Below are 16611 nucleotides of genomic sequence, written 5' to 3'. Positions count from 1 at the left end.
ACACAGGTGGAAATGATGAAGATATGTTCTTTGAAACTGTGTTCAGCTTTTTGGTACAATTAGGTCTTTGCTGTTAGCACAGAAGGCCTATTTGATGTTTCCTTGAATGCCAGCAACTTATGTTGGTATTGCCTAAAGGCAACTGTGGCATATTTAAATAAAGAATTAATAACCAGTCCTTATGTCATTCATTCTGTTCTATTCATATCGATCACCTTTGTCTTCCACCACTGGGGAAGCTAAGCAGTGGGGACACAGAAGGGTTTGGGGCTGGGAGGGTTCCCAGCATCATCTGGTAAAAACACGGATGCTGGTAGGATAAATGTCCAAGGCAGCTCTCAAACACCCTTCCTGATTTCTCAGTCAAACAAGTTTTCCACAAGCTGTCAGTCCTACCCTCCCAGAAGGAAGAAGCTTCAGAGTCAACAGTCAGCATTCAGAAATCTAATTCAGGCTACCCAGCAAAAATTATGAGGGTCAAAACAAACCAGTGACAGAGTAAGGGGGAATGGGAACACAAGAGAATCCTATGAGAGGGGCAGAAAAAGGGACAGAGGAGGATGCTTTAGATGTGTGCTGGCACCATGCTTTTCTGTAGGTAAAGGTAGCCCAGGATTTCACTCCGCGTCATTCATTTGGAAGATATGATTGAGAGTCAACTGCCCTTCATCCAGTGGAAGAGATACCTAAAATGGACCTAATGGCTTAAAGTTACTTAGCTCCTGTTCAGTCTGCGAGCAAGTAAAAGGTTAAACTGTAATATTTAACCACAACTCCCATGCCTTTCTGAGAAGCACAGGGAAGGCTGCCTAAAGGAAAGTCAGACATCAGCCATGCTGCTTCCTGTGTGCACCAGGTGAAAAAATCTGCACCTGCCTCCAGCCTCATGTAGATAGCAAGCTTCCTCTGGTGCAGTGGCTGTCACACAGTGCACTTTCTGGTACAGCCCATTTCCTCCTGGGGGACATTTCCCTTGAGGACAACAGAGGCTAGTACTCTGTGCATGCCACCAGTCACGATCACCAAATCCGCCAGCTGGTTGCCATGCAATATGACCAAAGTTTTAGTGCTGTGACTAGAACTTGCTCCATGTGTCAATGAGAACAGAATGAAGAACAGATGAGAGACAGCAAGACAAAGAAAAAGACTCACAGAAATCTGGAGACACAGTAACATAAGGAGAACACAGCACCTACTACAAATATTGGTAGTATTCAAGCCGTTAGTTTAGAAAGTAAAAGTGGTATTCATTCTTTTTTAATGTTCATCCATAAGAGGTCACTGTATGATACGATGAACACCTTGGTGTCAGCAGCATTCTTCTCCCTTCCCATGTGCTCAGCACCAGGTGTCCAGTCACCTCCAGTAATGTCTCAGCCATTACCCAGCTGCCCTCAGTAGGGGCTGCCAGGGCAGGAATTAAAACAAAACAAGTGGAAGTCCTTCATCTTGATTCTGTGATCTTAGTCAATTTTACAATCACTTAAACATACTTTTTATTCCCCATTAATCTCGAATGGAGTCCAAGAGTTTTACAACCCCCACAGACATTTAAAATAACCAGTATAATATACTCAAAATTTTAGGAAACTGAGTTTAAACAGCAAAGACATAAGCTCACAAATTAACAAGGCTCCTCTGGTTTCCCAAGGTTTGGGGCCTCTATTTTAGAATTTGTTTCACTTTGACATTGTTTTTTTCAGTAGTGAGTAGACTTTTTCACTCAAGCGACTACAACCTAGCGTGGGACACGAAGACTGTCAAGGTGATCTGCCCACAGGAACTTCTTAAGCATAAAATTTTTGCACTGCCATTCATAATGAGATGAAAAACATAACAGGCAACTTAATGGCAACTGAAACCATTTTAGCTCAGATCAGCCAAACAAAGGTCTTCTTAACGGAGTAAAGTGACTTAAAGGGAAGTATTTAATTCGGAGATTTCCATGGGAAAACAAAAAAATAAAAATAGCAATATGGAAATTTTCCAGTGGAAAACTTGTTCTTGTGGAAATTCCGCTTTCAATTGACAAATTGTTTTTATGGGAAATTCCTAAGCAGCTGTAGGCACAGCCCTCATGCTGAGAAGCTTAAAAGCAGCTGATGTTTGACCCAGCACCCTCAGATTTCCCACATCAGATAAACTGCAAAAGCAAAGCCCTCATTTTTCCCTTACTCCCAAGCACACCCTGCAGCACACAAGCAGTCCCACTGCGGGTATGAGAGTATATTGACTGCAGTGGCAGCATGCACGTGGTTACAGATGGGCTGCTTGCAGGATTAACCTTTTAATGTCTCAAATCAAGAAAAACTAGAGGCTCTAATATGAGCTGTCTCTAATGCTGTGGTAACTCTGATACTGGTAAAGCTGTCACTGACTCCAACAACAGGTTTACCTGCACTAGGGATTGCAGGCTTGGGAGAATCTTAAATGAAGCTTCTCATAGTGCACTGCATCAGGGAGAGAGAACTTGGTGCTGACTTTTATGTGCTTATGTGAACAGTCACAAATCATGGATACAAGTCTGTCATTAATAACTGTTTTACACTGGCTTAAACCTGTCAATAAGAACTATACACCCTACAGCTACCATTACAGAGAGCAAGAAAAACATTTTTAGCAAGCTTGCTAAGGGTCTTCTAAATTTGCAGGAGGAGCATTGAGTAAGTGTTGCCTTTACAGAATGATATTAGGAAAGCATAAACCATTCATTATAATGCATCTTCTATCCACCATTTTAGCATGAATCATCATACCGTGTAAACAGGCTAGAAATCATATTTATGGTAGGGCTCAAAGTACCTCAGAAAGTCAGAGGAAGAAAAAAGCTATTACAGGAGGCAGGCATGTACAAAACCTCACAGTCCAGAAAGGTACTAGAAAGGTACTAAGCACCTAAATCATTCAACCTAAACATTTGCAGTGATTTACAGTGCTTCTGTACCAGACCTAAACATTTCACACTAACGCATTTTTCACACAAAATAAAATTTAGAACCCTTTGAGTAAAAAAGCTAATTCTACCGGCTGTACAGGACTGGTCTTCATAATTTATTCTCAAGAGTGAAACTTTCTCTTTCCCAATCACCTTCTGCCCCATACAGCCTATTCAAGTGCAGAGAGGATCCAACATACCCCAAACTGAGTTGGGCTGGAGGAGCTCAAGCACAGTTGAGCTTTGGCAGCAGTGGGAGCCCCAGGGTGGAGGAGGCTTTCGGCAGCTGGCTGCCTGCCAGGGGCTGTGGGCTACAAGGTGAAGGAGTGGACAAAGGCCACTGCTCAGCTGCTACAGTGACCTTCAGCTATGCTGATCTGCAACAGGAATGCACCCTCTGGCCATGCTCATTTTTCCACATGTTTTCTTGGCTATCTGCAACACGCATACACATGCATGACACCGAGTTGGCACGCACAGCCCATGTCCATACTGCACAGAGGCCAGCGAGTTCCCCTCTAGCTGCACTGCTGCTCCTCACCCAGGCAGCACAGCAACAAGATGTGCTCACCAAGACACACTGCACGGCTACAACAACTAGACACCCCAAGGTTGAATTGCAAGTAACTTGAATTTCAGAGACGGGCAAAAAAATTCTGCGTCTCTCCACCTGAAGGAATTAGTCTTTGCTGATGTCACAGTAATAAATTGCAATGAAAGCCTTATTAATGCAAGCTTTGTTCCTGAAGTGACAAGACGGGCATTTATTTTCAGAGCCAGACACTCGAAGGAATTCCCCACATGGTAGATAGCATAAGTATCCCGTATTTCCAGTATATAACAGAGCTACTTCTACTACACTGAAGCACATGTGATAAGAGGGCCCAGGCCCTTCTCCATAATCTCTGCATACCTGTTACTATCACACAGCTGCTCTCAAGTCTACAGTTTCCTGTGCAGTACAAACTGCATACCACTTCCCCTACGGAAAAAAAAGGCCTTACTTGTTCTTAATTGACGATGGAAATACTGTCATATTTTCCACTAGCCAAGCTCGAAACCATTACTGAACAAACCTTCATTAATTTTTGCACAACATTTTGCAAAAATGTCAGGAAACAGCTGCACCAGAATGATTAACTGTCCTTATCACTAAGGCTTCATTGGCCAACTTCAAATTATATAGGTTTTCTTCTTTCAAAACTCTACATTTGCTGATATTTTTTGTTATTCTTCAGTTGACTGTTTCAGTACAACACTTTCTCTTCAAAAGTATCTGATTGCACAGGTTCAGTGGCAGACAGACATTTTACGACCAGTGGAAGAATTTGTACAGTTTGGAGCTGCATACTTCTAGGAAAAGATTGCTTCCTGCAGATTGCTCAGCTGTGTCTTTCTTGGATCAAATTCAATGAAATTCACAACTTGCAGTCAGATTGTATTTGCCAGTCAGGCTGAATTCATTACACTGACATAAACTACTCTTGCTGCATTTTCTTACTCCTTTCTTTTCCTGTCCTCCTCTTTCCCTTGTCCCTTCTCTCTCCCCACACTCTCTTTCTCACCTCTTCTTTGAGCTATACTATGTGTCAAAACTTATCATACAATGCCCTGTACATTTTCTGGCAAAAACAAGTGGAACAGTACACATCACCATCCCAAACATGCAAACGCTGAGATGCTAGAAGGCTTAGTACCAAATCAAAGTGCAGCCATCTGGAGGTAACTGCTAGTCTGGATCTGAGCTTCCCAACTGTCTGAAACTTTTCAGTCTCAGAACTTTTTAGCAAAGTGTCAATAAGCAACAGACTCCACTCACACGGATTTGCACAGGGCACTGGACTGTACTTTTTCAAAAATGTAAATTCTTCAAATTTTGTTTAGAATACAGCCAGGTTCATAGGATTATTTTTGAAGACTGACATTGTAGTATAGTGTCCTTCTATTTTGAAATTATTCGGGGTTACTATAGCATGATATGTAACAATAACTCTGCATATATGTCACTGGCAGATTTAAAATTGCAATTATTCACTCCATGTCTTAATTGAAGCTGTAAGCCTCGAATCTATAACCTTATGATATTTTTAGACAGAGGTAAATATAGATGCAAATAGTTGTATATACACAACTTGGAAGTTAAATAAAATTAATGCCATCAAATCAGGGGTTCAGTGGTTCAAGTGTTCATGCCGTTATGACCCCCTATCCTTAGCAAATGTAGGGTACCTGCAGAATTTTAAAGAAATTAAACATATAGAGGTTTATCCAGGTATTATAAAGAATCCTCCTAGCTGCCTGTATTTCAAGACCAGTTGCATGTCTTGCATTTTAAAAGAATCTCTTGCACAGCAGTGTGCATTGCAGCACACCATCCCCACACAGCTCTGCTCAGGGAGAGCCAGCCACCGATGCTCTCACCCCGTGCTGGGTCAGCTCCTGAACTCCTGCATTGCCTTCAGCAGGTATATGGACACCTGGGAGCCCCCAGGCCAGGATGCTTGACACTGAATGCTAGCCTTGTTATTTAATTGGTGCAGTGCTGGCTACGAAAAAAACCAAACAGCTATGTTTTTAAATTACTCTACAAGATATCTGCTTAGATGGCAGAAATTGCAGTACACTGTATTCTGCTTAAAATACGCATGAATATATATGGTTCTATTTACGAGATATGAAATACTGCCAAAAGTACGCAGGTTCTTTAAGGATTCGGTTTTATAATATGCAACGCCAAATTTCTCCTTCACAATATCCTTATCTGTCTTTGCTCTAGTTTGAAAGCAGCAGCTCGCGGTGCCAGAGCATTTCAAGGACCGTGTCCTTCCAACGGGCGGGATGTCAGCGCACTGCCGTCTGCGGCTGCACGGGCCACATATTGTGTGTGGGGGAAAATGAAGCTGTTAGATTTCATTAAGCAAAGCGCTGATTTTTATGGCTCTGGGGGTTGGTTCCGGTTTTTTGGGGGTGGGGGCGCTCTGAAATGAACAGAAGACAAACGCCGCCCCGCCGCCAGCAGAAAGAAGGGTGCCGCGGCTGCCCGAGGGGCCGAGGGCTGGCAGCGGCAGCTGCGCCGGGCGCGGCTTTTCCTTCCACGTCCCGCCCGCCCCCGCCGCAGCGCCGGAGCCCCCGCGCCCGCTGCCTCGCCAGGGCGGCCCTTCGTGCCCGGCAGCTGTGAGGCTGGAGAGCGCAGTGCCCATTTCTGACTCCCCTGGACCTTCTCGTGTCTCATCCCCCCCCCCCCCGGCACAGGCTGTCAGGGAACTGACGCGTGGATTTGCTGTCCAGCCACCCTGCTCGGCCGCCTCCGGGACGGGAAAGAAGAAACGTGTTTTGCCTCTCTCTGGCTGCTAGTGGGACCAGGAGCAAGTGCTCTCACTTACCTGCGTTTGCACATCTCAAACCTACAGGAAGATTCAGCCCCGTTCTATTCACGCTGTCAGCAATGAGCAGCAGGATCTAGGGGCAATGTCACAACAAAAAGAGAGACCTTGAACTTGCTTCACCCTTTGCATAGTCATTTATATTTGGGCAAAGTGGATAACAGCTCCTTTAGCACCAGTGTAGTGGTATTTTATGCTCGCTCGGCATTCACTTTACCCAGGTATAAATAGCAAAAGGTTTCAGGCAGTAGAGAATCACGACCAGTATCTTCAGCAGATTCTCAGCCAAAATAAAGCAGCTAGTCCTCCACACCACAGCTTGCAATCTTGCTCAGCTGAAGGAAACATTCCCTGAAGGACGCCTGGGATTGCTGGTTTGGCAGCATTGCATGCTCTGGTCCTCGGAGAAAATGTGCCTTCCTACCACCCGGTGCCTAGAGGTGGAATCAGACTGCAAGCTTTCACCTGTAAAGTAGTCAGCAATAGGGTTCCATTTCTTCATGGGAGCCTTTTATTAGCTCACACAGCGTATTTACTACCCTACCAGTATTAAGTGTTTGCATTAATATCCTTAGCACACGAGGTAGCGGTACGTACCATCATAGTTACAATAACACCAATTTGAACTATGTTAATTGAGAGCATCTATTCTAAAATTTAATTGCTCCAAACAAAAAGTGAAGTGTGCTATCATTCGGCTGACAAGTTATTGGGGAGAGTTCTCAGTGTACAAGAGCCACAGCAAAAAGGGCCCAATGCACACAAGTGCCGTTAAGTTACATGCTAACAAAGCCTGAAAGATGTATGCTAAAACCCCATTTCAGAGGATGGCTGCCATACTCTTGTGTACCAAAGTTCTCAGTTTTCCACTTAAATCCTGCCTGGTGAGTCAGGACATGGCCAGGTTTCCATGCTCCAGCAGTGTTCCATTACTACTCCTTATAAATTTCACACGCTGTTAATGCTTTCCAAACTGGCAACAGAGCTCAGGGGTGCTTGAGGACAGTTTATTTTCCTGCTGAACTTTAAACAGAAATTCCACAGGACCTCTGGCAGGGGTAACAGCCCTGCTGACAGCCATCAGTTCACACCCTCTTGCCCACCCAACTCTGATCCCAGGCTGCGCAGAAGCGTCTCGGTTGCTCTCAGAGACTGCAGAGGGGAAAGAGAACAATGCAGATACCCATGACTCCCATTGCAGGGACCTTGAGAGGGATCCATAAGAAGAGATATCCTGTACAGCACCATCCTGGACTGCAGAATATTTGGGATCAGTTCCAGGATTGAGCAATGGTTCAAGGGATTGCCATTCTCCATTTAACCCTTTCTTTCACTGAATTAATATATAGAATGAAACACAGGTCCAGCACTATTTGCATAATTCTGAAAAATCTGCTGGGGTTATCTCAAAATATGTTCTGTGTTTTCTTTGAACACTTTCTCCTGTGCTCATGATATCACATGAGAATCTCCAGGGTCTTCCTTATACACCTAGCTTCTATGGCTGAAGATAAATATTGGATAATTAAAAAAAAAAAAAAAAAGAAACTCAATGAGAGCGATCAAACTTTCCTTAACCTTTCACTCTTTCAAGCTTGTCTAAATTCTAAGGGCTAACAATTCTTTGACATCAAGGATGTACCTGTACAAAGAAGTTGAGAGAAGAGGAGCTTCTCAGTGCTTCAGGTCTCCTATAGCAAGAAAAGTAACTTTGTGTACTGCACACAGACATAGTTTTAGAGACTCTGAATATGAAAACTGACTGACTTGGGACTATCAACCCTAAAAACATGGTGCTGCAATCAGTAGCTGAAAATGGACCTTTTCTTGACAAGTTAAATTGTCTTCCGAACTATCTGATGCCACAGTAAGACCTCTGTTGGGGATCCACTAACTTTTAAGCTTGGGTGTTATTGCATACAACAACATTAGCACTTTCATAACTGTAGTTTCTACATGCCCAAGTGTTCAAGACCCAGAGAAAAATTAAACCTTGAAGAGTAGTGTCCATGGTGCACTTGAAATGGCAAAATTGTCAAATATAAATCACCAACTTATATTTTAGGACAAAGTAAATAAAAATTCCTAGACATTTCAGATATAAAAACCTCACCCACCATATCTTCTTGTATTTTTACAAGCACATTTTTCTACTTGTTTAGTTCAAGAAGTGGAGTCCCTGGATACTTGATACAAGAATTGCAAAACAGAAGGGAAAGTGGAAAACCAAACACGTGGACAAAGCAGACATCACTTCCAAATTAACAAAAACTGCCCCAAAACAGAAATGCCTCTAATTTCGGCAAAAGCTGGCTTCAGTTGTAACAAAAAGACCCATAATCAGGATTTAAATGTGGGTGACTTCCACATGAAGCCTTCTGAGAATTAAAAACTTTGCTGTCAGACCCACTCCCTCAGTTCACGCAAAACCACCCTTCTTTCACTCTCCTACCTGGCTACTGCCATCAAAGGTGCAAGTGAGTAATGGTTCCAGTCAAAGCAATTTGGTTCACTACTCCAGCAAATATGGGTGTTGACTGTCTCTTCCACCTATTTGGAAAACAAATATTAAAGATTTTTAACAACTGTGATCAATTCAGCCTGCTGTTTGATTTTATAACCCGATTTTATGGTGTTGGCTACATCAATACATGGAAGAACTTCAGAGATTGTCACAATCCTTTTTGCTGCCTTCAGAGCAATGTGACATCAGCAATCAGTAGCTCTCCTGTGGTTTCCAACTTGCTGCGGGCTACAATACACATCAACTAATTCATATCAAAGTGAAAGCAATAGACATACAAGGCCAGTAGGTGCATACAATGATGTATTTTCAAACGCGATATATACAAAAAGCAGGATAAACACAAAGCATGAACTGTCTTTGTAGTATGTTTATGTTTAGGCATTGTCATATCAAGAGTTCTGCCTAATTTCTGTCTAATTTTGAAAACATCATGCCCAAATCCTAACTTAAGAACACATAATTTTAAATTAAATGCAAATACTTTCCTGTTATTGAACAAGAGCAATGTGATTATCTTTCATCCTACTTCTTTCCTATTTAGCACTGTGCTTTAAAAGTGAGATCATGTCTAGGAATTCCCTTTTCCATATGATGCTAGTATGTTTTAGAAAATAAGTTATTAGCATACACTGTGAAAAACAGTCATAATCCTTACATGTGATGGCACTCTGGGAAAGAACACAAAGAAAGCACTTTCTGCATACAAAAGACCTGCTGTAGGCATGTGTGCAGGAGTGTATGTGCATCCGAGGCACAGAGCACCAGGAGATATGTTCATTGATGTGTTAGACACGTCAGACAGCCACGGGCTGCTTTGCTTACACCTTGCAGGGAGTGGGTTATTGAATGCCCCTAACAAGGCACCAGGAACTGGAGACTCAGATCTAATTTGTACACAGCAGAGCTGACTGAAATGCCCCCCTTGTTAATACTCAGGCAACAAACCTTCAGTGCTCTTGCGTTCAGTGAACAACGTACTCCGATGGGCCTGGCTGTTCTGATTTTGCAAAGACTGGTGTGAACACACAGACAACCACAGCACGCACTTTGCTCAGGGCACTTTCTTTCAGGCTTCCCTGCGTCCCTGAATACCCACATGTGAGATCCCAGGTGATGTGACGGGTAGGCAGCATGTGTGAGCGTCCCAGGTGGATGTGCTCCTGCACAGGGCAGCAGCACAGGGGTGCACAGGGTCCCAGCAAGAAGTGCAGCTCACGTCACTCCTCTTTTGCCCTGGCTGTGTCACTGGGCCCTGGCTGGCTGCCGTCTCAGGTGATCAGGTCACCACAGCAGAAGAAGGTACAAGCTCCTCAAGGTCTTACACAGGTCATGGTAGAGGAGCATGTCAGAGGACTTGAACAGGAAAATCTCAAACTTAGCCCACCTAACTCGCAGATTTGTGCCCGTGGCCTGACCGTAACATAGCCTGAAGCCAAAGCAAACTTCCCTCTGCTTCCAGCAAGGAAAGCCTGTCCTCTGTGGTGTGGGCAACACATGGTGCTTCCACTGCAAGCAGAGCACAGATGTAAGCTAGTGGAAACAGGGTGCCAAAAGCTGAAAGGTAAAGCAGGTCTGGAACTGGCTGGCAATAAAATGGACACGCTTATGCTGTTTTTCCCTGCAATGTTTGCTACCAGCCACAAAAACAAATAGTAAATGATAATGTGTTATTGACCAGCCATATCAACAGCAGTCTATACAGGCATCTGAGTATATAAAATAACACATGCTCTGGCTGCAGCCCCTGGCACTTTATCACACCAATGTACAGCTTTCTAGGAAATGATCTGAGTGTGAAGCCAGGAACCACTTTTGAACCTTTGAACAGACAGGGCACAATATGGTTTTAATCTGATGGTGAAACCTTGGCACGGCTCTACTCAAGGGCAAAACTCTGTATTTAGCAGGGCCAGCATTTCAATTGCTACTTTTACAACTGACCTGAGAAATGTCCCAGACAAAAAAGCAAAGCAAAGCAATAACGACGTCATGAGTCCTTATTCTCCCATCCTTCAGTAGGATGTAGGCATAGTCTGGATTGTAGCATGCTCCCCCTGATGTGGCATGGATACCTTCCAGCCCTAAAACAGATCCCCCTGTATTTTCACAGGCCAAAGTGGTTTTAGTGATGCTGGCTACACTTGCACAGTTATTTCTAATTAATATGCATCATGAACTTGTTTATCCTATCTGTAACCTAAAGACAAAGGTTTATATTCTCATTTACACTCCATCCTCTCTATGGGACCCTGGCAGAAGCAGAGGAGACTTTCAAGAAAAGAGAATAAAGCCATAAGTGAAACATGTCATTTATGGAACAAAAATTATACTTCTGCTGCTCCAGCTTCATAGAGGGGGTTTAAATTGAAATCCACAATGAACACTATATTCCATTTTGTCCTAACTTATTTTAGCTCAAAACTAATTGGATCCAATGTCTTCCCTCCTGTTGTGGTAACCTCACTGTCTTCAACATGGTTCTTTAAAGAATGCTCGAGCTTCTAATGTGTTCAATTCAGGCTGGATCAGTTTCTGAGTATTTAAGAAACTTAATCATTACTTACAAGGAGGCAAAATATTCTCCAAACCAAAATCTGGTAAAGGACAGCAGGGTTTTGTCCTGGCAGTACTAGGGCATTTCCTTACTAACCTAGCATCTCACAGCAGCACTGGTTCTAGAAAACAGAACGTGGTCTGAAGGAACAGCCAACCTGCAGAGTCTCTAACAAGCCCAAATAATGCATGTGTCATCAAACAGGATTTTGCTGCCTAATTAAAGCTTGAGAGTTATTGTTTGGATAGCAAAACCAGGAACTTCTGTTTTTATCACCGCATTAGTAAAAATTTGAGTGATCCTTTGTTCCTTTGCTGCAGAAGAAAACAAGCGTGCCTCCAATGCCTGCCCACCAAAGAGACAGCAATGCAACCACCACTGCCGAGCATTTTTTAGTGTTTATAAATTGCTAGGTCTCTTCTTACAACTAACAAATTATTAGGCAAAAGGAAATTACTTCAAGTTGCATCAGAGGAGATTTAGATTGGATATTAGGAAAAATTTCTTTGCAGAAAGAGTTGTCAAGCCTTGGAACAGGGCAGTGGTTGAGTCACTATCCCTGGAGGTACTTAAAAGACATGCAGATGTGGCATTTGGGGACGAGGCTTAGTCATGGACTTGGCAGTGCTGGGTTAACAGCTGGACTTCCAACCTAAACGATTCTGTGATTCTATTTGGTCACACCTGGTCATGACTCTCCTAATCTCTCCTGCAGTTGTTTGACAGCTGTTGGGAGTATGAATAGACAAGCTCATCAAATGGGAAATGAGAGTATGAAAACCACAGCATGTCTCACTGTTTGGAAGAGCTTTTTCAATTTGAACTTTGCCTCTCAAATGCTCTGGGAATAGCCTTTTACACAGGACCTGGAAACACAGGCAGAAGTGCTCTGATAAGGACTCCTACACCATCTGCTTTTGAAAGACTCCTAGCAGCCTTGGAAACCCCTGTAACCATTTTCTAATCATATAACTACACCTTCAGTGGTGACACAAAAATGTAACAGAGACATCAGCATCATCTGACCGTAAGAATTAAGTCATGTCATGGATCAACAACAAAATCTTTGCTTTATATCACTTCTTATATATTTGTTAAACTGACACTGTAAGGTCAGTTGAGAGCAAGGGTTTGACAGGGAAATTCCTGTGCACCTTCCAAAGCAAAAAAAGTCAGAATTCTCATGTGTATTTTAATCAGAAACTAAAATTTTTGGAAAGCAACTGGATAATATTTTACTGCTAATTAGTCAAAGATAACTGAAATAGTACAGTAAACAGGTGACATTTCTTCAAGAGTACAAAGGGCAAATACAGCCATGCCCATGTTACTCCTTAACTGGCTTGCAGGAGATAGCATTCCAGCACAGACTGTAACTTACCATGGTTTGGGAATTTACCTAAAGTCTCACTTTGACCAGGTCTGTAAGGTACCATTCAGTTGCAGCCAGGTTCTAGGATTATACAGAATAATTTGTACTAAAGAAGAGCCAGGCAATATGGGTAGAAAAATGTGCACACTTCTGCAATGCATCATCAAACAACTTGAACTAATGGCTGGTAACTCAAAGCAGTGGGGCTATATGCAAATCTCCCACTCCAAACCATCTTACATGAGTTCTCTCTTCATATATGTTTTCTTACTTAATGCAATGAATTGACCATAAAAACTTATGTACTATAATATGGAGAGAGTGTGAAGCCACTCAGAGTGGATTTTCTAATATTTTTATTTTTTAATTTTCTCATTTTTCTCTTTTTGCTTCTTTTCTCCTTTTCAAACACAGAAGGTCCATAGAACCGTCTGTGAATTATCATCTGTTATGAGAGAAATAAGAAGTCTAAAATTTGCTTGATTGCAGCTATGATACATTAGGTTCCAGGCATCAATCGCAATTGCAGCACTTTTTCTCCAAATGGACAATATTTCACAGTTATCGCTCTCTAAACAAAACACAATTTATTATACACACAATTTGATAGCTGCAGCAGATAACACTAGAAGCAAAAAAGTCTTCTGACGTGAGGAAGGTAAAAGCAATGTCATACCTTAAATTGACTTCATATGATCAATGCCAGAAGACAATCGTCTGTGAAATTATGTTCATGCCTTGATCAAATGCAATCATACCATATGCAATTGAATTTGGAAAAAGTGGAAGAAAATTATTCTTGTTAGTTTACTGGTGTTCACACAAATCATCTTTGAATAGATGAATTAAATACTTAAAGCAACTCTACCTTTGCCCTCTTAATTCCAGGTCATTCTGGCAGCTCCTGATACTGCAGAAATATGTTTGCCTACAACCAGTTAGATAAAATTAATGGATCAAAGCTTGAACTACTTCCAAAGTAAAAGGTATATAATTTGTTTTTTGAATAAAATGTTGCTATGCTGTAAACATTTTTGTCTTCATTATTGAAACAGCAAGAGATTTGAAGCCTACTTTATTTTTCAGTATATATGCTTCTTTTGTTTTCCACAATTTTATCAATAGGAGTGTGATGGCTCCTTTAATTTTTTTTACAGACAGCTTTTCTTCATTTTGGTATCCTGCTAACACCATGTTGCAGATCTCAATGCAAAGAGCACCAAGAAATCTTTGAAAAATTTCAGTTTGTTCAAATTTGTACATGCATAAATATATGTGCATATATATATATATTCATGTACATGAATATATGTATATACCCATATGTGCATATCTGTACATATTATATAAATAAAAATAGACATATTTACTAATGCATGTGTGTTAGTGGAGCTGGTTTTATTGTCTTTCAGGTTCTGCAATCCAATGAAAATTTAACTAAAAGGAACATCTATGTTTACTTTACACATAAGTAATTGACTTTATTAAAACCAAGAACCTAATTTCTTCTTGGGAGCCTCCCTATGCTATCTCCTCTATCTTCAGAGCCCAATCTGCACAGGAGCTTATTTAGCTGCCGCCGCTGTAACTATGATTTTGGGTTACTTTTTTTTTTTACTTCAGCCAGGAGCTAAATTAGCAAGAGCACATCCCTCTAAGTATAGGTCCATAACCTCACTGCAAATAACGGTTTAGACGCTGCCAGCTGAGACCAGCACCCTCACTAACCAGGCTTGATGCTTTAGACAATGGTCAAGCTGACAATTGACACAGTGTCCTCAAACACACATTGCTCAACCCATTTGCCTAGCCTGCTGCTGCCAAGAGGGCTGTTTGTGCAGGCAGCTGGCAGGAAGATGAGAGTACATCTGGCGATCCTCCAAGAGTAGGCAGGGAAAATGAAAACATCAGATCTCAGCCAAGCCCAAGATAGGATTCTAGGTAACGCTCATGCTCTATGGGATCCAAACATGCTCTTTGGCAAAACGGACTTTGGCAAAATCATCACGAGGAACCTCCCACACTGAGTGGCCTTGGCTTCCATTCTCTCTTTGAATGACTACTCTGCTACAGCACCCTTGCATTGGGGAAAACCAAAGCAGCAAGGTGCACAGTGAGAAACTGAGGCCAAGGCACTAAGTGGCCATTATGGCCCCTAAGCAGGTAGGCTACAACATGGCAAGTATCCCACTAGACCATGGCAATCACTTGAGCTGTCAAAACTGCCTCCATCTCCATGGAAAGACCATTACAACATCAAGCCCATGGCAGAGTAACAGCCATTGTGCTGGACAATCTCAGCAGTAGGTGAAAGCTAACTTGTCCCTGAGAAGTTGGCAACTGGGTTGGCCATACAGGATAACAGGAGGGAAGTAGGATGTCTGAAGCAAGAGAGTTTTGTCACCAGGAAAAATAATCTAAAGACTTAGGGTCTGTTTACAGAGTTTTGGTTGTTACCTGCAAAATCTAAACTAAGGTTCCCTATAAAATAAAACTAAGAGCTCAGTGAGTCTGGTGTTAATTAAAAGTGTAGACTTCACTCAAGGCACTCTGAATTTAGACCAGATAAGCTGAGATCAGTCTTGGACAGTTGCAGAGACAGCTTGTATAGCACAGGATTACACAACTGTTGTTTCAGGTTGGCAGCCCTAGTGTAACACCATCACTGGCAGCTGATCATTTGTCTTGAAAATCTGAACGGGCCAGCAAACCATCTCTGAGCACACACTTCTGCTGGACATCATGCAACCTCTTTAAAAGGAAACTACCTCACTATCCTTTGTTATTGCCACATTTAGAGAAAGACTGTTTCAAGTGTCCTCTGTCCCAGTCCCTCAACTCTGGTCCTCCAGGTCTTAAGAATACCAAGAGAAAGGCAGCAGTGAAGTCTTTGGTTCTCCTCAGTGAGGCAAGATCCCTCTGCACTGATCTCGGTCTGCTCTTGGGGTGTGCTCAGTAAGTCAGTAAGTTCTCATGAGCGTAGGCCCTATCCATACATGGCAGGCTGGAGGAGGAATGACCTCAAACTCCACTTCTAATCCAGGGGCGTTGCCAAAGCAGTGTTTGAGTTTGATGTATGAAGCGCAGAGATATTTTCAGCTACTGAATCACACGTTTGGCTCTACAGCTAACTTGAACTTCTCCTTAGTTTTGCTTGCAATTTTTCACATTTTGCAATCACTATTGACACTCAGAAAAAGAAAAATAGGTGATGTTTTAAAGAAAAAAAAACCCTGCATAATCATAAACGTGAAGATTTTTTTTAATCAATTTTATTTGAATAACTTCTATTTTATTCTCTTGCATGTGTGGAGGAGTGGAGTTAAACAAATTACTAATAGATTATGGTGCATCACTAATGTCTGGCTTCTTTATTTCACATTCTAAATATATGCTATTAAATGCTGCCAGTGAATGTTTTCTAATGATTTTCGTGTCCAACAAAAGAATGAAAGCGTCTGAAAAACAAGGCAGATCAGCAGGAGTTAGCTTGGACACAGCTACACAAGAACTCTTAGCTATATTCCTATAGCTGACGCAAAAATATTTTGCTATACTTGCCCCATGAAACCATATTCACTTGACCACCATTCACCACAATTCAAACCATAATTTGAAACTGACAGTAATGAAAAAGCAAAATGTCATTCTACAATACAAAGGGCATAATTCTTAATTGACTTATCCTGCCTGTTACAACTGCAGTGAAGTTGTACTGAAGAACTGCATCACCTCTCTGTCCCTGTGGCCTGAGCCTACTCTCTCTGATTTGGGAGGAAAGCTCCAGCAGAGAAATTATGCAACCTCATTCACAGCTAAGCAAGTCACTTAAGCAAGTCA

At 42.1% G+C, this 16611-nt stretch overlaps 1 protein-coding gene across 11 annotated transcripts in view; it reads right to left on the bottom strand.

The window, feature by feature from the left end:
• The window catches only part of HIVEP2 (HIVEP zinc finger 2), a 137369-nt gene that overhangs the window by 43446 nt on the left and 77312 nt on the right, over nucleotides 1-16611 (bottom strand). For 8 of the 11 annotated variants that reach the window (XM_068184749.1, XM_068184746.1, XM_068184752.1 and 5 more), the window contains one exon: nucleotides 8771-8868. The exons of the other annotated variants lie outside the window; for them this stretch is intronic. The gene's annotated coding sequence lies outside the window, so the exon portion shown is untranslated. The remainder of the gene's footprint in view (nucleotides 1-8770; nucleotides 8869-16611) is intronic. 11 annotated transcript variants of the gene reach the window in all.

The sequence above is a fragment of the Anomalospiza imberbis genome, chromosome 3 (assembly GCF_031753505.1).
Source record: "Anomalospiza imberbis isolate Cuckoo-Finch-1a 21T00152 chromosome 3, ASM3175350v1, whole genome shotgun sequence".
Classification (NCBI taxonomy): domain Eukaryota; kingdom Metazoa; phylum Chordata; class Aves; order Passeriformes; family Viduidae; genus Anomalospiza; species Anomalospiza imberbis.
Note: the sequence above shows the minus strand (reverse complement) of the source record. Positions and strands in the feature narration are given on the sequence as shown.